The sequence below is a fragment of the Mirounga leonina genome, unplaced genomic scaffold (genome assembly GCF_011800145.1).
Source record: "Mirounga leonina isolate KUSES-001 unplaced genomic scaffold, KU_Mleo_1.0 Mir_91, whole genome shotgun sequence".
In the NCBI taxonomy this organism is placed as follows: Eukaryota; Metazoa; Chordata; class Mammalia; order Carnivora; family Phocidae; genus Mirounga; species Mirounga leonina.
Window position 1 is genome coordinate 5103370 of NW_023270839.1, and position 22241 is coordinate 5125610.

At 38.9% G+C, this 22241-nt stretch overlaps 1 pseudogene; it reads right to left on the minus strand.

Moving 5' to 3' along the window:
• Positions 1-98: 98 nt before the first annotated feature.
• On the minus strand, positions 99-612 carry LOC118003035 (annotated as a pseudogene).
• Positions 613-22241: the final 21629 nt, after the last annotated feature.

Genomic DNA, 22241 nt, shown 5'->3' on the forward strand with positions numbered 1-22241 from the left:
AAATAAATAAATAAATAAATAAATAAATAAATAAATAAATAAATAAAATGTTGGCATGCATGCATCTCCAAAGAGGTAGAAATAGTCATATATATATATTTTTTTTAACAACCGATAATCAATTTATTAAAAAGGTTGATTTAAGCATCTGCAATGGTGACTTCAACCTCCACTCCTGGCTCAATACTGATGGAAGTAATCTGCTTAACAATCTCAGAAGGACTGTGCAAATCAATGAGTCGCTGTGGATCCTCATCTGAAAACGATCCCAGGTCTTAGAACCTTCACCACAAGGAGTTTTTCTTGTAGTGATGCTCAGAGTCTTGGTAGGCATCCGAACTGGTCCTTTCACTTTGAGATTCTTTTCCTTTGCGCCTCTGATCAAGTCCGCACATACCTTTTCCAAAGATTTTACGTTGCGGCTGGTGAGAGTAATTCTGATTCGGGGAATCGCCACCTCCGGTTCCACGCGTGTCTTCCCGGTGTCTCTAAAAGCCATGGCTGCGGCGCGGCTTCCTGACCGACTTGTTCCTCGGTGAGAGCGAACAGCGGTGAGTCAGGAGCAGGAGCGGGGCGTCCAAACCTCCGCTGTAGCTACGACCGCGTCTTCCTCAACGAAATAGTCATAATTTATATAAATAACAACTAAGCACCATGCTTTATCCATCTCTATTAGGTTCCATTCCTTCCCTTGCCCCCAGTAAACAGAACCCCTACTGTAACAGGATCTTTCAATTACAGGTAATAGAATATTCAACTAAAAGTATCTTAATATAGGGATTATCACTTTATATAAGAAGAAGAGTTCTGGTTGGACACTTGCCAATGGAATCAGGAAATAAACAAGATCATCATAGATCAAGCTCTCTCCAACATAATCAGAGTATCACTTTATTTCTTAGACTTGTCCTTTTGTGGTCATAGATCTTGCAATTCTGGGCAATATCCAGTGAAAGAACAGAGAGATAATTCTTTCTTAGCATCTCCTTGTATCATAGAAGAAAATATTCCCCAGAATCTTCTCAGCAGCTGTTCCCTTACACTTTATGGGGCATAACTGAGTCACATGCCCGAGTCAGCTACTGGCAAAGTACTCTGTGATTGACTTAGTCAAATCATTTGGCTCACTGTCTTGAGCACACTGGTTCTGTTAGCAAAGAAAAGGAGGAATGGCTGTTGAGAATATAATCAACAGTGTCCACCATAGCTACACTTACCTAGAGCTCTATGCAGGATTTCTTTCTCTGACCCACATCCTGATGACTAAATCATGTATAGACACATGGCCCAAAGTATTTCCTCTATAGATTGTTCATCCCCTAGAGGGAAAAACACAAATCAAAAATAAAAACAAAAAACCCTGAACCAAATTTCAGGGAACTTGAAATGAGATGTCAAGAACAGCTCCGTTTGGTTGCAGATGAAATTAACTGACATATGTGGAGCTCCTGAGATAAGTCAATTGTAAGCATGAGAGTGAAAGTCTATGAATTCCTGTTGCTGAGGTCCACTAGGCCATCCTGATTCCCACTTCCTGAAATCTGAGTAGTCGGCATTTCCAGCATCTCCAGGAGAAATCTTGTATCTGTCTTCGCAATAACTTCCTTTTCTCTGATACCTACATCCATACATGTCTGCTACATTTTTATTTTAGCTAGTTTTGAATTATGTTTCCATTTCTTGCAGCACATTTTTTTTTGCCTGTAATAGAAATAGGTACCAGAGACGTGCACAAAGAATGTGGGACATTGTGAACTGATGATCAGGTTTCCATGAACAATGAGACTCCCTTCCATTTTCAGTATGGGAAGATAATAAGCCATGATATGCAGAGGCAAAGCTGCTCATTAGGCAGATTATAGAGGTGAGGGTAGGGTCTCAAGTAAATAAACCTCAGTCTTAGAATACCTGGTTTTATGTGCATTTGTAAACAGAGTCATTATGTAACCTTGATGCAGTAAGACCACTTTCTGCAGCCAATATGCTAAAGCTGCTTAAAGATAAGGTCAGAACTGATCTTGAAAGATGTCAGATTGCAACACCAATTTATTTCCCAGCAGTTCCTGTCTTCCTTAATAAAGATTTAAACACAGATTAACAGAGATTCTGACAATTAAAATAGGAATATTTAAAAGATATCAGATATGCCAGAGTTGACAACATTGTTCTTATCATGCAGTATTCAGTCTCTTGTTCTTTTGTTAATAGCATCTTAATTTCCCTTTATGTGGGATTGTCAGGTAAGGTGCTTGCATTCCCCTAGACAAGGATGGCAAATGACCCAAGCTACACTGATCAGCTCTCCATCTTGGCCTTATATCTTGAATACAGTGACTGGGGGTCAGAAAAATGGATTGAAGTAACTAATCCAAGACCACAGATTATCCACTAATGCCAGTGCCTTGATCTCCAGAGCTGCTCTGGTTCTTGTCATTTCTAAGCCAGCATCTGAAGCTTTGCTTTTGACTTTTGGAGGTGGTCTATATCTTCCAATGAATTTACCTATTTACTTATGTTGGCTTATGGTAGCTCAAAGAAGGTTAGTTGGACCAGGGTAATGTATCTAATGTGGAGAGAAAGAGATGAGTGCTTAATATTTTTTTTTTATGTATAATCTAAAGCATTCTGTGATTGGCTAGAGTTGGAGGTAGAGAAAGAAGGGAATGAGTTTGGAATGAATGTGGGAATAGTAGTGATATTTATTGAGGTAGGAAAATAACGGATGAGAAATACACTTACTGAAAAAATTATATGTTTAATTATAAATGTATTGAATTGAGATGCCTTTTCCACAATCAGTAAGTAATAGGCTATATGTGGTCTTCAGTTGAGGGGAGAATTGAGAATGGAAATTGTTGCAAATACCACAGTCTTCCTGCTACCCCTGACCTTAAAGATAAGGGCTAATATGGTAGGAAGATTCAGATGAAAGATCTCCATTCCTAACAAGTGGTATACAACAACAACAACAACAACAACAACAAAATACAGCACCATGGGGTTTTATGGAAACTATTGCCAACATAAAAGACCTGAGAAATGAATGCATGGTGTATCAGTTAAATTTTGATAAAATAATGCATATACTACATAACCACAAAAACCTCAGTATTGATAACAGTAATTATTTAGGGTAGGAATCTGAGATTCAGATGATTTGGGCTTGGCTCAGCTGATGTTAGATAACATTATTTAAAAAAAAAAAATATGGATCAGCTAGCTGAGTCTGCTGGTTTGGGCCATGGTCACTCACATGTGTGGGTGGCATATGGCTATTTACTGATCTGGGCTAGCTTAGACTGAAATGACTGGGGAAACTGAACTCTATTCTATGCATCTCATCCTCCAGCTGGCTAGCACAGGCATGTTTTCATGCATAGAGGACCAAGAGAGAAAGTAAACAGAGACACACAAAGTCTCCTGAGACCTACGTTCAAAGTTGGGACACAACCACTTCCACTGCATTCTACTGGCCAAAGCAACTCACAAAAACAGCCCATATCCAAGGAGTGGGAAAATAGACTTTGTATCTTTAGTTAGAATTATAAAACCACATGGCAAGGAGTATGGATACAGGATGGGATGGAGTATTAGGGCCATTTAAACAGTCTACTGTACATGGTATTTCTATCAACTTCCCATTTAACTCAGGTTGACTAGTCCAGAAAGATGGCCAGGTAAGCCATAGATTACAGTGCAGTAATCAAGGTGTTGACCTTAATGCTGCTTCTCTTCTGCAAGTAATTTCCTTCACTTCCAAATTAATAAAGATCATGGCATTTGGAACATAGTTATTGATTTTGCTAATACACTTTTGTTTTATCTATCAATCCTAAAAGTTTGCCTTCACTTGGCAGGGCAGATGAATACTATTATTGTGCTACTCAGGGAGAAGTCAACTCTATAATGGGGTCTGTGACACAATTTAATTTATGGGTACATTGACCACCCCACCACATTCTACTAAAATACATAATACAGGTTTACTGTGATAATGATGCTGATAATCCCTGAAGGATCTGAAGTTAAAAGTTCCCTCATCTGTCTGGGTAAATCATATGTGTGAAAAACAATGAAAATAATGGAAAGATAAATCTGACAAAATACAGGGTGCTAATACCTTGCTATTTGATTGTGGCTCCTTGGTTTTACTAGCTTAAGGCATATTGGAATAGTCTCTCCAAAACTTAGGGATAAAATTGCATGAATTGGGTGTCATCTGATGCATTCACCAAGTTAGTCATGCCTAGCAGCATGTTATTTTCAAGTGGAAGTGGTATTTTGTAAGTTAGAATGCCTATGACTACAAATAACAGAATCACTTAACTCACCTTGGCCTCAACAATAATCAAGTTAATCATCTCACATGGAGAGCCTGCCTCAGTAGAGGGCTTCAAATGGGGCACTAGCTCTGCTTCTCTGGTTCTCTTAACTCTGCCTCCTTTTTGGGTTATCATTTTCAGGCTACAGCTTGATAGATGCAGCGGTGGTTGATGTCAAAGACAAATACACTGTTACCCAGAAAAAAATAGAAAGCAGATCATTTTTATGGGCATTTTCTTCTCAAGGGAAAGAAAATATTTTCCAGAAGAATTCAGATGCCTTTCTTAAACGGATGACAAGCCTCAGCTTTCTTATGCAAAAAATTCTATTGGGTCATCATCTTTACAGGTGACAATTACTGAGTGCCCATTGGGTGGCATTGACCAAGATAAGCACAGTCTTGCTTTTCTGGAGCCTATCATCTGCCTCCTCCATACTAGGAACAGAGTACATGTACCATTCTCTGAGAATACAGAGTTTCTTATATTGATATGCATTAAGTATAAGTAATTCTTAGCTTGCTGGGTGGTTTTTACTTTTTATTATTTAGTTATACTAAAAAAGCTTTATTAGAAATGAAGAAAATAACATTTTTATTTTTTTATTTTTTTAATTTTTTAAAGATTTTATTTATTTATTTGAGAGAGAGACTGAGAGAGAGAGAGCATGAGAGGGGGGAGGGTCGGGAGGGTCAGAGGGAGAAGCAGACTCCCTGCCGAGCAGGGAGCCCGATGCGGGACTCGATCCAGGGACTCCAGGATCATGACCTGAGCCGAAGGCAGTCGCTTAACCAACTGAGCCACCCAGGTGCCCCAAAAATAACATTTTTAAACCAATCACTGGCTTAGCCCAAAAAAGGAACTGGGAAGAGAGTCTCCTTTCTTCATTTATGTATGGAAGTCATGTCTAATAACAATGAAGAAAAAGGGATGCTAGGATGAGTAGCAAACAGTTTCTGCTGTAGGTGTGTGTGGAACTGGGTGTAAACAGATAATAAAAACCCATATCAAGTTACAAGAAAATTTGCTCATGGACCTGTACTTGCCCAATTACAATTTCACCTAAAACTTCATCAAAGGTTTCTTAGTTCAGAAGATTTCTGATTGCTTTATGTAATAGCTGGCACTAGTTCTAAGAAGACTGGTCAAACTTTACAACTCTTTTAGGGTGTCTTAGTTCAGGCTACTGTAACAAAGTACTATAAACAAGGTGGTTTATAAACAACAAAAATTTTCCTTCTCACAGTTCTGGAGGCTGGAAGTCTGGGATCAGGGTGTCTGCATGATCATGTTCTTTCAGGTTGTAGACTGCCTTTATCTTCTTGTATCCTCAGATGGAGAGGAGAAAACAAAGGAGCTCTTGGGGTTCCCTTTTATAAGGGCACCAATCCCATTCGTGAGGGCTCCACCCTCATGACTTAATTACTTCCCAACGGCTGTATCTCCTGATACTGTCATATAGGAGGTTAGGATTTCAACATATGAATTTTGGGGGATCATAAACATTCAGTCCATAACACTGAGGTATACTTGAATGACGGTACAGAGGGAAAGTAGTCATTATAAGCAGAATCACAAACAGTATTTCAATGGGTCTCTATCTAGAACACATTATATAAGTAACCCAAATCCATCCTCTGAGCTCCAGACTTATATGTCTAACAGCATATATTAGCTTATAGATGTCTCAAACCTTCCTTAAATACATCATGCCTAAAACTAAAATCATAATCTCCACTTCATCTCCATTCTCACTATCTTAATGCAAGCATCACTTAGCACTGTAAAATTTAGGATTATTCTTAATTCCTCTGTGCACATATGCCCTATTATGCAATCCTTCATCTCTACTTTCCATATTGGCACTTCATTACCACTGTAACATATCATCTTGTTCCTGGACTTTCCCAGGAATATCCCTTCTTATTTTACTTCCAGAGTGACCTTTTAGAAATATAGTACTGTCACTTCCCTGGTTAAAACACTTTGATGGGTTCCTTTTGTTTAGAAGATCAAAACTACCTATCCTTAACAGGTCTACAAAGCTCTGCAAAGTTTTGTCTCCACTTACATTTTCAGCATTGCCTCACACCGTTCCTTCCTCTATCCCTTCTATTCCAGCCTGGTATTTCCAACCAGGAGTCCCTTTTACTGTGCAGGGGACAATAATTTGTCTTTAGCAGAATAAAGGTGCATTTTCTGCCTACCTTCCTTTTTTAGCTCTTCATCCATGGATTTAATGAGCACCTTATACACACAGCAATATTGTACCCCAAATTGCTTCCCTCAAGATACTCTCCCCCATGGTGAAAGAAGTGAAGACATATATTGGCATTTATGGATTTACTGATCTAATCAGGTGCCCCTAATCCTCTAACATCTGATTGATTAGTCTTTTCATTTCTTTTTCTTTCATACCCATCTATATTATCTCATGATTTTCACCCATTTAAGCATCAACAGTATATGTTAGTAGTTTTTTTGATGACAATCTTTACAAAATATGTTACATTTTCTTTTTTGTTTTGATAATACTAAATATCTTTTCATCCTTCAGTATTGCCACAATGTGCTAAAAATATTATACTTAGTTATAATATAGCAAGGCCTCCAGAAACTATTAAGGGTTATTTTCCTCCACTCCAAATTAGGTCACACACAATTTCATTCTTTTTCCTATGGTCTCTTCTTGCAATGGTGTTCTCATTACTCTTGATATGTGTTTTTTGACTTCTAATTGGCTGCCATGTGTTTTAAGCAATTCTAAGTAAATGTAATCTCCTGGCTTCAAGAATTTCTTATGAGCAGAATCTTACATTTTATGACTCTTTTACTTGAGCTGAAAGGTTTAATCCATGATTTTCTTGTTTCAGTCTTTGTTCTGGACAATTAAATTTATGGTAGACTGATCCTCAAATAAATCAAACATGAAATAATACTTCTGGTTACTTTCCAATGTATTATCTCTTGAAGGCTGGCTCAACTTATATGATATATATTTCAATAAGGAAGTGTGATTATCTCTGAATAATCTGAATATTCTTTTCATTTTTGTATATATTTTAGACTTTTTTCCAAATCAAATTCCAGCCAAATCAAATGCTCTTAGTGTCCTATTTATCCAGTATGGTACATTTGTCTTTGTACAATGCCATTAGCATAGTAAGAAGGTATATATTGAATAACTTCCTGGTGATCTGAAAGAATTAAGATAGTTTAAAGATGACCACATGACACCGTTGTGATGCCTTGTGACATTACATCTCTCTGGCTCATTGACTTGGTTTTTTAGAACCCTAAGGATCAGGATCTTAAGCAAGAAAAACATCTGATTATTGCTAATAGGGGTTAAGAAAATAGAGCACACACATTTGCACAGCACATTTCTTATACCTATGGTAGCCCTACAGGGAGTGTGTACATGTGCAAAAGGGGAAAGAAAATGGGAATTTTGCAGAGTTGTCTTGAGAGTAGTGGCCATGCATTACTCAGCGTAACTTTGCCTTGCACCCTGTCCTTTATTTGGTCTCTTATCCTTCCTTTTGTTCTCTTTCCTCCGTCTCCCTATCATCACTTTTCTTTTCCTCTTCTCTACTTTCACGACTGTTGGCCCTCTCTAAAATGTAAATTAATTTGTGGAGAAATTGTAGTTATGCTAGGAGAAAGCAGGAGAAAAATGTTTGGCTCTTTCCCCCTATCTCAAGCCCTGGTTATCCCTACTGTAGTTTGATTTCATTTCTAGGATTTGGATCAATAAATTTGTGGGAAACACAAAACCAGTTTTCTCAGTTTATTGACCTTCTGTTGAAAGCGGACACAATTTAGCCAACATCTGGACAGTATTTGCCAAGGCCAACTGTAATTCAAATCCAGAGCAGAGAATGAGTTGGTGCATTTGTTAGTTAAGCTGTTTGATGGGCTTATAAATAAGATTAAAAAAAAAAAAGAAAATAACAAAGCCAGCTGCTTTTAGTACCACACAAGTTTATTTTCAGCAAGCCTTGATATTCAGGTTGGACTGACACACATACACCATGTTTTCTTTCTTTCTGGTGCCTAGAGGAAATTTTGCACCTAGTGGATGCTCTTGAACCCAGTTTTCGCCTACTGACTCAACTCCTTACTGTCTTGGATATGGAGCAACTTTGGCAGATGCCTTATCTCTTTCAAATGTTAGCTTTCTATTTCTTTACAAGGACCGTTATAGATTGTCACACCCTCAGAGTGACCTGCTGGGGGTGATAAATGGAAGGGCTTCTGGCTACATTCAATAATTTGGATTTGCTATGGAGGACAAATGGAAACCGAGGAACAAATTGTTGGGGAGATGAAAACAGATTATGAAAGGTCAGTCAAGGGGAGGTTGGGGTTATTTATGTATAAAGCAAAGAGTCCCTCGATCTGTGAAGGTGGTGCCAAGTATATATCTATGTGTGACCTAAGTGGCACAAAGGGAGGCATTGATCTTTGGATTTGAAGCTTTTTAACAGTGATAATAATATTCAAACTCTTCATTTGTACAATTGAACTTAAAAGGCTTCTCAGGTCTATGGGCGGAGGTTGAATGGCACCTGATGTAGAGGAAAACTTGTCAGCACACTGTTCAATGGATATATTCTACCTCTCGCCGTACTTGTGATATTTACACCAAAATAAGTATGTGAGAAAATGGTTGGGTCCCAACTTCTTGTGAATATCAAGTTAACATTAGCCATAAAGTGAATAACAGACTTAAAATTCCTTTTGTATTCTTTTGTGGGACCTGATTTAAAAATTTTTCGCTCAAAATGTTGTTTAATTTCTGTCTCTCTCCTAACTAGTGTATATACATGTGCATGTAAATTGCACATACTTAACGGAACTTTGGGAGAGAAGGTTCACGAATATGTCTTTACCACCATATTCCATTGTGGCCACACACCTTGAGAAGGAGCCGGTTTGCTCATCCTTAGAGCACAAAGGAGGACAAAGGGTTGTTCTAAGGGGGATTGCTGATCCCCTTTTAGCTCAGCCAGGACGACCGCTTCGTCAGAGATTGCTGAAAGAGGTGGAATTTAAAAAAAAACTCCTTTGCAGTTCACTTTCAAGTCTGGTAGGTCACAATTTTAGACTAAGGTTTGCAAAGTTAACTGGCTATTAACTCCTTTGATCAGAATCTAATCAAGTGCTTGTAAAACAGAAAACCACTGAAGTTCCTGAAGGAAGGATTTGATTATTGGGAAATGCCCTGGTGGATGACCTCTGCTTTACCTTTTCTTCTCGGCCATCTTCAATAGATACTAGTTATTCTTTCAGGGTCTCCACAGTGACTGATTCAATTTTTATCTATTCTAAAAATATTTTTCTCCCTCAGCAGAGGCCTAATTCTCATATTAAAAAAGACTGCAGAGTAAAATGACATTAATCTATTTCTTTGGGTAAGCAATTTTCTAACAGTGTATGAGCTCCTTGCATTTTATGAGTATGAGTACCTTTATATTTACTTCTTAAAAAGCAAATGAAAATCTATTAATGAAGTAATTTGGGTACCAAATCAGTGAAACTTGAAGAAAATTCACATCCCTTTCCCATAATCTAAAACTGGGAAAATGCACTCTAGGACATTACTTGGGTTTCTGAAATATTATTTACCAGTCATTAAAATGCAGACTGGTGGTTTTAAAATTTCTAATTCCATGTTTCTTCTAGCCACATTTATTGCTTGTCTAAACTTCTTTTCAAATTGGTAATCTCCATTACACTTCTTTGAATTTAACTGAAGACAAAATAGCTTGCTTTTGGATGTCTCCGTGTAATTACAATTTAATTTTGTCTGGTTGATATGCTAAAGATAATGGCTTCTATTTTGCAAAATGCGACCTAGCTACATGCAACACCATTGCCAGAGCCTATTTCAGATGCAGTAGCCGACTGTTCTCTCATTCCTGCAGGGCTCGGGCTTTCAGATTTTGGCGACATTTCCATGGTTAGAACAGAATGAAAAATTCTGTTGGTCTCTGAAAACTCCAGCTTACCCACTCAGTGATGTGCATTGGGGAACCTCACTGGCTGCTGAGCCCACATTGCCTGCAACACTGGAATTGAGGCTGGAGAACACTTGACTTTTCTCCCTTTTCAGTCTATTGTGCTTAAAGAATATTGCTCATGTCTTAATCATTGCCATAAACAGTAAATGGGGATTTTTAGGGAGCAGTCACTTCACGGGCCCTAGTAAATGTTGGAGAATAGGGTGACATTCTAGTCTGAAGAGTGCAGTCTTTTTCTAACCTGAGACACGCATGGTCTTTTCCTACAGTTGTCATTGTTGATCTTAGATGGCTTTTTGAGTTGTACCATCAGGCCCATCCTTGCGTGTGGTGCAGACAGACATTGTATATAGATCTGAAAAGTGATTGTTCCATTTGGAAGGCAGAGCAGCAGTTTCTGTTATTCAGTATGGTGTTCTGTAGTATAGTGAAAAAGGCATTATTTCCTTTGCAAGACTCAGAAGACAGGAGTCCTAATTTGGGATCTGTTAATTGACTCTGGGGCTTTGGGCAACTCTCTTCACCTCTCTAGACATCATGTTTCCTTGACTAAATTAACTCCAAAAATCACTTCCTTAAATTTGCCCGATTGATTCTGGAGGGATTTAAAAATACTCATATGCTGACTCATTTTGGAACTTTCTTATTGATTTGTTTTTCCTCTCCTTTTCCCTCCCTCCCTTTAATATCTTCTTGAGGTCATTGCAAAAGAGGTAGCAGTTTGGCAAAGAGAGGTTGATGTAATCAGTTAAGGAGAAAACCAGCAAACATACTGAAATGTACAAGTGAAAACTACATTTGAAAATTTGAAAATTTCCACTATCTTCTGGAAATGTCTTCTGGAGAATGTCCACCAACTCATTTAAATTCATGTACATAGATAATGGAGATAAGGATGATCAAAATCCTTTCTCAATATTTCAGTTAAGGATCCCAAAAGAGAACCAGATCTATAGCCCAGCCCAAAGTTCAGGGAACAAATTAAAAATCCCTTTACATGCTGACATCAAACAAATAAACAAACCCCAAGCATGGCTAAGAATGCAAAACTCTTCAATCTCTTAAAATCATTCCATCCAATAGAAATTGCTTTAAATTTTATGATTAGTAAAACAAAAATACCCCCCCACACACACAAAAAAAAACAACAAACAACAAAACAAAACAAAACCGAAACAAAACCTTGGAGACTCAGCTGGGGGGCTACTTATTATCTATTAATGGCTTACTTTTTACTCCCCGAAATCTGTTTATCTTTGGTAACTGTGGGATACAATGAAAACATGATACTTGGTTTCTTTTCATGCATGCTATTTGTAACTTAATTCTTTATTTTTTCTATAACCATTTAATGACTCCACTGCTTTTTCATCATTAAATTTGACAGGTGTCAGAATGATAAAAGGGCTGAAAATGTGACCCATGTGATAATTGTTTTAGTCACACTAGCTTGACAAACAATGTAATAAAAATCATGACTTAAAATTCAGCATGGAATTTGTGAAACATGTTATCAAGTACTATATCAAATGCTTGAACATGTTTTTAATTGGCAAAACTTTAATGCCATTAAGAGTTTTGCATATGCTTCAGCTAGCTTTTGTGCAGTTGAGAAAAAAATATCAATACCCATCTGTCACAATGAGTGGAGCACATATGGTAACAGAAGACCTTAAAATACATCATATGTGGTTTCTATTACCCAAGTCACTTCAACTTCAAAAGGAGTTCAGCCACCTTGATATAGCTTTGGCTATTAGAAGTTTAATTTTGCCAATTACAGTTGGTATTTTGCATGTAACCATGACAATCTTGCCTGTATTCCTCCACTATGCTATTAACAGTCATAAACAAGAATTCTGAGCATGCATAAATCCTTCTGTTTTGACTTGGATTTCTGGAATAGTCAAGGCAATGGCTCTGCTTTCAAGCAGACATCCTTCTGCATTGGTTAAATGATCAGTGTTGGCAGGGGGCCTTTGTAGACGCCTTCTGTCCTTTCTGGAACTGCTCTAGTTTGACTTATAGAGTCAAGCGAAAAGGGAGAGTTGAGTCAATATTCCAGGTATTTCAAGCCAAAATTACTAATGTGAAAAGAGGAAGATATTTTTTGACGTGGAGAGGGAGTTGTATAATCGGGTTTTATTTATTATCTGAGGCCTAATGAATGGCTACTGTATGGCAGGCAGAGTGCTAGATACCAGGGTTGAAAAAATATTGACTCATGACACCTGCCTTCAAAGCAGGTGAAGTTCTAGTGAAGAGGAACAGATACATAAGCAGTGCAGTTCTAAATCTCATTATAGAAGTATCTAGAGGATGCTCTGGGAACACAGTGAAGACTGATCCTTGGGAAGAAATCAGAGAAAATACTAATGGAAAGGATGAATGGGAAATGACCATAAGATGCATTGGGAAAAATCCTGCTGAAGTCAATACACGAAGCGCACACATAGATTAAACATGGGAAAAAGTGTGTGGAATTTTTGGATTGGTGAGTAGTCCAGTAGGGATGGGAAGTGAGGGGACAGACAGTGAAGAAAAATGGGCTGCAAAAAAGGCAGAAGCTAGATCATGAAAAAGAAAATTTATTTCTGGATTTGGAACCATATCTTAAAGATATTAGGGATCTTTAAACATACTTGAGTAGCCAGAGGACATAGTCGGGTTTCTACTTTGTCAAAAGCATTCTGTTTTGCAAAGGTTTAAGTGGACGAGCTGGTATTGAAGGCTGTGAGTTTATTTTCTGGGGACTAAGAGGTAGTGGCAGGGGGATGATAGAGGAGGGAACAAGTTGGAAAAAAAATTATATTATGGAATTTATGAGGCTCAGAGTCACCATTTTCTTCTTCTGTACTGGTTGAGTTGACCATACAGTGTTTGACCTTATCTCTGTCTGCCATGTCAGAATTCATCCTACCCCACCTGCCCTTCTGGGTCTGGTTAATATAAGGAAATGGGAGCTGGAGTTGGAAAAATGGATGCTATGCTTTTCATACATTCAATAAAATTTACCAAATTGAAGAAAAAATGTAAAATTTATAAGTGGTGCTGTATTTTAATTGCAAATGAGACAGGACCCCCAAAGTTTATATTTTTCCAGTTCTTTTGTGGCAAGTTAAGGATGAAACCATCATGAACTTTCCTAAGTCATTTTTTATGTTGATGATTTTGAAGTTCTTTTAAGCATTCTCAATGTTTATTCTCAATTTGCTTTAGCAAGAAACTCAAAGTGCCTAAGGGAGTCAGTCCTCAAAAAGTAGAAACCGAATGATCATCGGGGTTAGTTAGAATAGCGATTTACCTTCTGTAATCAAGACCCACAATGGCAATGATTTTCACAGTTCAGGCATAAGCTCTCCAGGGCTGGTTTAGAGACTTGACAGCATCAGGGGCACACTCTCCTCTCTCTACTTTGCCAGCCATACTTGAGCATCAGGGGCACACTCTCCTCTCTCTACTTTGCCAGCCATAGGGTATTGCTTAGGCGGTGTGATCCAAGATGGCTCATTGTCACACCCTCCTTCCAGCTGGTGTGAAGGGTTACGCATAATATACGACTTCTTTCCTTTGAAGGGCATGCATCATTTCCACATCCATCCAAAATATTCCATGGCCAGAACTTGAACACATGACCACACCAACATGCAAGAGGTGATGGGAAAAGTCATCATTTTTTTCCGGCTGTACCTGAGCCCAGCCAAAAATTAGGTAACTTTAGTTGAGGAGACTGGATATGGGGGGACAACCAGTAGTTTCTGACACAGTCCGCCTGTGACATTTTGAGTCACCCATTCAAAATGGGCCATGCTCTTTTGCATTGGCTTTCATGAGCAATCAGTTTTTTTACAGAGCACATGAATATTTCTCATCCCTGCTCATTCACTGATTTCACTTATTCACTGGTCATTTCGTGAACACCTAACTTGTGACAAGTTATGTCACAGGAGCTGGAGATGGAAAATTAAAGATCAGTCTTTTCCTCAAAAAATGGAGAGTAAATCAGTTCTTGCCACAGGCCATGTTCAGTGCAATACTATATGGCAGTCATGCTCCTCAGAGCCTGCCACATCCCCCAGAGCCATAGACTACTTTGCTAAGATGCTGACTTCTGTGTTCTCACTTCCAGAGGAGGGCAATGTTCCCTTCCTCTTCTTTCTGTTTCACATTAGAAAGTTGGGCCATGGAGGTCTGAGTTCTGATCTCTCTTGTTAGGCCATTTTAAAAGTCTTTTTTCTTCGGACAGAAAACAGGAGTCTGGCACTTTGCTCTGAGGCTTTTGGGACTGACTGACTAAAATGGAGCCCTGCCTACCCTCTGGGGACAGGAATGGACTGGGGTTCTTTTTGGTTTTGTTTTAAATATTTATTTATTTATTTGGGGGGGTGCAGGTAGAGGGAGAGAGAGAATCTCAAGCAGACTTCCCACTGAGTGTGGAGACTGAGGAGGGGCTCAGTCCCACAACCCTGAGATCATGACCTGAGTCGAAATTAAGAATCTGACATTTAACCAACTGAGCCATCCAGGTGCCCCTAGACTGAGGTTCTTAAAGTAGAGGGGCTGACCCCTGAGAAAGAAGATGAACTTCATACAGAACTGCTGGAAAGGGGAGATGGGTGGGCAGAGGGTCGGTGGTGTGACAGGGAACTGTGTCCAACTCAAATGCCATAGCCTTTGGAGGCCCTTGGTAGAGTTTGCAGGGCCTTCTCTTTTGTAGTCCCTTTTAACCGATTTCATCTCTATCGCTGTCTCTTTCTTTCACTCCACTTTGACTCCACCAGCCTCCCAAGTGATTGGTCAGCCAGGTCACCTTGTGGCTTTCATGCTCCATGTCACTTCTGCATGGGCTGCTCTTGCCCAAGACATGTGGCTAATCTCTGACTTGCATCAGGTCTTTATTTACCTTCTCTGGGAGGCCTTCCCTGGCCATTCTTTCTAAAATGTCAGTCCTTCATCCTGACTTTATATCCTTTCCCTGCCTTATTACTTCTCCATAGTACTGGTTATTTTTGACCTAATTTCTACTGGGAATAGAAGGAAATAAGCTCCAAAGGAGCAAGGACTTTCATCTGTTTTATTCAATACTCTATCTTGGGACACCTGGGTGGCTCAGTTGATTAAGCGTCTGCCTTCGGCTCAGGCCATGGTCCCAAGAGCCTGGCATCGAGTCCTACATGGGGCTCCCTGCTTGGGGGGGGGGGGCTGCTTCTACCTCTCCCACTTGCCCTGCTTGTTCTCTCTCTCCCTCTCTCTTTCTGTCAAATAAATAAATAAAGTCTTAAAAAAGTAAAAGAAATCAATACTCTACCTTAAGCACAGTGCCTGACACATAGTATGTGCTCCATAAATATTTCTTAGATGAATAAATAATTACAAATTGCCTACTCCATGCTAGACAAATAGGAAGTAGAATCTCCTTCATTTCAATTCACTATATGATTTGGACAACTGAAATCTCAGTAGAAATTCTTGACTTTAGAAAAGAAGCCTTCCCTAAGCTTGCCCACAAGTAGAGGGCCTCTTGCATCTGAATAACTAGGAGCCCAGAGTCACTTAGATTTTGATTTTTTAAAGATGAAGATGTGGAATTTCTTGAACCTGAGTATTTTGAGCAAAATGTACCTGAGTATTTTGAACAAAATCTTACCGGTTCACCTCGAATAGACACAGAGGCCAGCCTGGTCTCATCCTGCTGTTTCATGTCCTGGTTCTGGTGTGTCTGGAACCTTGGCTTAAAGTGGCATTTAAGACTTGTCAGGGTGCTAATATGAGAAGTGAGCAATGGCAAGTGAATGGGACTAGCACAGGGAGCAAAGGGTTAATATTTTAATACCAGCCATGACTTAGTTGATAGGATCCTGCAAATGAGTACTGTGTGTGTGTGTGTGTGTGTGTTAAGAAACATAACATTGCATATGTGCACAATTGTTCAGTGATTTTGATACCTCTGTTATTGACTGCTTCAATTCTTCTCCTTGCATTCCTTTCTGTCTTAAGGCATGTGGAGGCTTCTCCTTGCATCATTGCCTTACTTTGATAAAAGAATTGGAAATAAGGCCTCTTTTCTTTTCTTGTGACTTCTCCACTCTATATAACTAGTTTTCCTCCTTTGCTCAGCCTTCCCTGTGGTCATACCGTATTACAAATTGTCATCTAATGAAAGTTGTTGCCTTGTATTTTCTTTTCCCTACCTATTCCCTAGAGAACACAAAAAAATAAAAGGAATTGGCAAGGTTAAGATGACAAAAATAATTATCCTTTGTTTAAAAGAAGCAAAGCTTACATTCAGAGACTAATTTAGGTTTATTTAATTTTTCACAGAGTTGAAAAAAGTTAACTGAGAAATACATGAAATAGAATATTAAAATTTTCAATAAGGTAAGGGATCAGAAGCCACCATTTATTTAATATGTACAGGATACCATCTAGCAATTCAATAACTGAGAGATTGGTATTACTCACCCATTTTACAGGGGAAGAAATCAAGCTCTAGGGATGTTAGTAAATGCCAAGGACACATTGCTAGTCAGTGGTATAGGCCTGATGTGTATTTGGGAGTGTCTGATTCCAAATAAACTTTCTACTCTATAGAGCTGGTTTCCAAGTATCTTTAAATTCAGAGTGTTCTTAAAACTTTAGTACTGTACATTCAGAAGTGAAAGCTCCATATTTCATTTCTAAATAAGATCATCTTTCCCTTTTGCCAGAAATAATATATTTGATTACTCTAGTGCTTGGTTGGTATGAATTGCTTTCCTTGTTTCTCAATGCCATGCAGGGATTTAAAGACCCTTGCTGTTCAAAACCGAGATGAGTTCCTTCATTTTGAAGTTCCTACACTGAGTGTTTCAAAAGCAAAAACATGTTATTATTAGGAGCTCAAGTTGTGAATCTGAATCTCATCTTCTCTACTTACTTACTGAATAATGGTGGCCACTTAATTATTCTGTGTCTCAATATCTTCATTTGTAAAATGGGGGCAATAATATTATCAAGATAAGGAATAAATTATTTAATATGGGTTAACACAGTTGCAATGCCTTGAACAGAGCCTGACACATAAAAATCACCAGTAAAATTTTAATTTCTACCCAGATACAGCAATTGTAAAGGGGCAATAGTTAGAATTTTCTAGAGCCTAGGATATTAAAGTTTCATAAGGGTTCTTTCCCTCAGTGTCTTCCCGTTAACTGTCTCTTAAAATCAGGGCTTCCAATGAATGGATTGGTGAGTTACACAAGTTGGTGAGGATGTTTTTTCACTGGGGAGCAAGACATCTGAAGATAGGGCTATCTAGCTCTTTTACTTTTAAACCCATGCATTCATAATGAAAACAAACAAATTAATTGATCATCATTGAAGGATCCTACTGTACTGGCTCAGTATTTTGAAAATTGGTAAAAATGGCAACAAATTAAAGGCTTATCTTGCCTTTCTTATGTGGACTGTTCTAGTAGGCAACCAAATAGTAGAGAAGGGGATATTTCTTTCCACAGAATGAATGGCTCTAGGCACTAGTCATCAATGCCTCCTACATACAGTCAGAGAGAAAGAGACAAAGAGATAGACATGTATTTCCATTTGTATGAACACGCCATCTGTAAAGTAGTCATATCAAAAATACAACTTACAGGAAATAGAGACAGAAAAACATGTAAATCTACACCAAAGGGATACAGTCAGGGAAATCTAGAATGAGAGAAACCCTATAGGATAAATCCTTCATTCTGTCAATAAATAAATTGCAAGAAAAAATAGCCAGAGGAGGTTCTCACAGATTAAGAGAGATTTAAAGGACACATCAACCAATTGCAAGGCTTGGATCCCTTCCTTTCATATCTTGATTGAAACAAACTGTACCACAAATTTTATTACATTAATGAAATAATCAGAAATCTAAACACTGGATATTTGATAATATTAAGGAATTATCATCAATTTTCTTAAGCTTGGTAATAGTAAATGCCTGTTTGTTTGTTTGTTTGTTTTTCTTGTAAATAGTCCTCTTCCTTTATTTACAGATAAAAAGATCTGACATCCAAGGTTTGCTTCACAATAATGCAGGAGGGGGAAGTGGATAAGTGTGAGAATGGGACAGAACTGGTCATGAGTCATTGTTCATTTGCACTGAGTGATGGGCGTGCGGAGAAATCAGGGTTTCATTACATTATTTTTAAGAGATTATTTCGTGTGTGTTTGAAGTTCTCCATAGTTTTTAAAAAAGGACTTTTAAAATGATCTTTAAAAACTTTAGATTTAGACCAGAAAGCATTATATAACTTAAGACTAGAAGATGTGAAAGTGTTCACTTGACTACTACAGTCAGTTTGGGTGTGGTTGTAAACTCTAGGCGGACTTGAAGATTAGGTAATGATATGTTTCAAAACCAAAGCACACAGCTACATGGCCATCTTCTTTTAGATTCTCTGTAGTTGATAAAGCCACCATCAGCAGCACTCCTTATTTCCTATCAAGATTGCAGACCAGTGAATATGCCTGATAGCCTTCGGTTATTTAGAAAGACAATCCCCAAACTCTATCTGAGATGTATTTTTTTTCCTCAACGAATAAGAAAATTTTAACTTGAGATTTAGAAATACGTGTAGAAATATTTAAGAAAACCAAATGCATTGTATGGATATTTTAGTATTAAGAAATCTGAACATAGGGGCGCCTGGGTGGCTCAGTCGTTAAGCGTCTGCCTTCGGCTCAGGTCATGATCCTGGGGTCCTGGGATCCAGCTCCGCATCAGGCTCCCTGCTCGGCAGGAGGCCTGCTTCTCCCTCTCCCACTCCCCCTGCTTGTGTTCCCTCTCTTGCTGTGTGTCTCTCTGTCAAATAAATAAATAAAATCTTTAAAAAAAAAAATCTGAACATATTTCATGCTTTAAGTATTATGACATTTGAGAGAATCGAGGCTCTGAGAGTAACAGGTCAGTTTGTAATTGGAACTGAACATGTTAATTGCGTAGTTCTTTCATTCCTGCAATTTTCAGTTCATACCTACTAAATCTCTCAGTTTGAACATTTAAGAGAATTTGGGGTTCAGCACAGTATGACTTTGATTTATAAGGGTTACTCTACTAGGGGAGTTTGTCAATCAGACACTTGAGCAACTCATATAGGAAATAGAATATATTCAATTGATAAATCCAGTTTAAAATATTTTTAAAAGTTTTGTAAATGGGACCAAATTTTAGCCAGAGTCTCTCTTATAAAATTGTTGCTAAATTGGCTTCACTTATAAATCAAATAAGACTTAGAGGTGGAAATCAAATGCCTAAGAAAAACTAGATTTTTAAATGTATAATTTTGCTATTTCATGTATTAATTTTGAAAACAAAGTCAGCTTTTATTAGTGATCAAATGTTTAAGAAGTTAAGCGGGTTTTTCTGTGCACAAAAACCACCCCCGGACTTAAAGAAAAACAAAACCAAAGCTCACATTTTTAACAAGTGAGCACACTACAGACCAAAAAAAAAAAAAAAAAAGTTTAATACAAGGACTAAAAGTGAATTTTGGGAGCCCTGATCGGAGTGACCCACTCCTGAAATGTCACTTTTTTCTGAGGCTGTCAGACAGGCAAGGGCAGGGGCGGGCGGCGGGGAGGGCTCCGGCATTAACATATTTCCTAGACGTTCCATCTCCTTGGTCCGGTGTAATGGATGCCTCCCAGCTCCCTGTGGACGCAAGAGCCCATCAGGCCAGAAGCAGATTAAAGCTCACACACTTCAAATTGGCGGCTTGCCGCAGCTTGCCAGAAGGCGAGAGTTCAGCGCCGCTTTAATAGAGAAGTCTCTAAGCCTCCTGTTCCCCATCTCTCTCTTGCCTTGCTTTAAAAGGAAATCGCACCCTCTGCCCACCTTGGCCAGCCGCCTCCTGCTTGCCCCACTGTCCAGCAGTGGCAGCGGGCATGGGTCCGCAGCTCCAGGAAGGGCCGGCCTGGGCGGGAGTGGGGCTGGTGGACTGCGCGCTTTAGCAGCATCCCTCCTCCCCACCCAAGCCGATTGCGCTGTGCACAGTGAACTGTCAGCGACGACTGATTTATAAGACCGATTTACCTTCTGGAGAGTGTAATTATGCTCATAGTTAAGAATTAATCAGGTGAGAGAATTATGGAATAGTCATTCCCCTGACTTTGAAGGACAAACTAAGTGGAGACCCACCAATGCAGCTGCAGAGCCTGCCCTGCAGGAATCCTTTGCCTCCTTGCTGGTTGCAGGGCAAGGTTTCTGAGCTAGCTGTCTTCTCTGTAAAAAAGACAAAATGAAAATCTTGCTGAGTTTCTCCAGGAGGATAATTCCAAGTCACCCAGCTTAAAAGGTGGGAAGAAGGAGATTTTGTGAAAAGAGGACTTCCAAGAGACAGGATTATCCCTGAATAAGGATTTGGTTGTTGTTTCCTGCTAAAATGATTAGCTTAACTACTTTAGCTGACGCTATGGAATAGCCACATTTCAGACATATTTTCTTTGTTGTTTTTGCTAATATATATTCCCTTTACCTCCCTAATGTGGCTTGAAGGCTTTCACATTCAGGACTGTGTTCTTTTTAGATGACATGTTGTTTTTTGGTGTTCTCCTTCCTTTTCTTTGTGGAAAGGGGTTTTCAATTAATTTAACTTGTTTCTCAAGATGTCTCACTACCCACCTCCCTATATATCCCTTTCAAAATTGGTATTTCTGTTGGGACACAGTATATTTTGTATCATCTCTGAGGAAAATTTCTAAGAGTCCCATGACAATTACCTTTGCAGTCCAATCACATAATCCATTACTATTAAATTTTTAAGAAGTGTAGATGCAATAGAAGCAAAGGATGATACAGATTGGGTGAGAATACTATGGCATCTACAAACAGTCTTACCACTTCCCTCATGAGGTACCACAGTTCCAACATTCTGCTTCATAAATGGAAGGAAGGGGCCATGAAGTCCATAACCCCTGTGGCCTATTTTGTCAACCATTCAGGCACACACACATAGCTGGAAATAAGGTTTAACATAGTCTTTGTATGCCATCTTTTGTCTGCTTCCTCCTATACCACCGTGGCTCTCTGTCCCATTTCACTTAGAGGTTAGAAACCTCCATTCTCGGATAAAGAAGATGTGATATATATATATAATGGAATATTATGCAGCCATCAAAAGGAATGAGATCTTGCCATTTGCAACAACGTGGATGGAACTGGAAGGTATTATGTTGAGCGAAATAAGTCAAACAGAGAAAGACATATATCATATGACCTCACTGATATGAGGAATTCTTAATCGCGGGAAACAAACTGAGGGTTGCTGGATTGGGGGGTGGGGTGGGAGGGATGGAGTGACTGGGTGATAGACACTGGGGAGGGTATGTGCTCTGGTAAGCACTGTGAATTGTGCAAGACTATTGAATCTCAGATCTGTACCTCTGAAACAAATAATGCAATATATGTTAAGAAAAAAAAAAAAGAAGAAGAAGGTAGCAGGAAGGGAAGAATGAAGGGGAGGAAATCGGAGGGGTAGTCGAACCATGAGAGACGATGGACTCGAAAAACAAACTGAGGGTTCTAGAGGGGAGGGGGGTGGGAGGATGGGTTAGCCTGGTGCTGGGTATTGAGGAGGGCACATTCTGCATGGAGCACTGGGTGTTATGCACAAACAATGAATCATGGAACACTACATCTAAAACTAATGATGTAATGTATGGGAATTAACATAAGAATAAAAAAAAAAAGAAACCTCCATTCTCTAATCTGGAAATTGTCTCTACCTCAGGGCCATGGTGATTCTCCTTTCGACAACCCATTTCTTCTCCTCTTCCCTCTTGGCCTTTGGTCATCTTTTGCACCCTACCACTTGGAACCCTATTTTCTTGAGCTAGTTTTTAGTCCTCAAACTCCTGCTAGCTACAG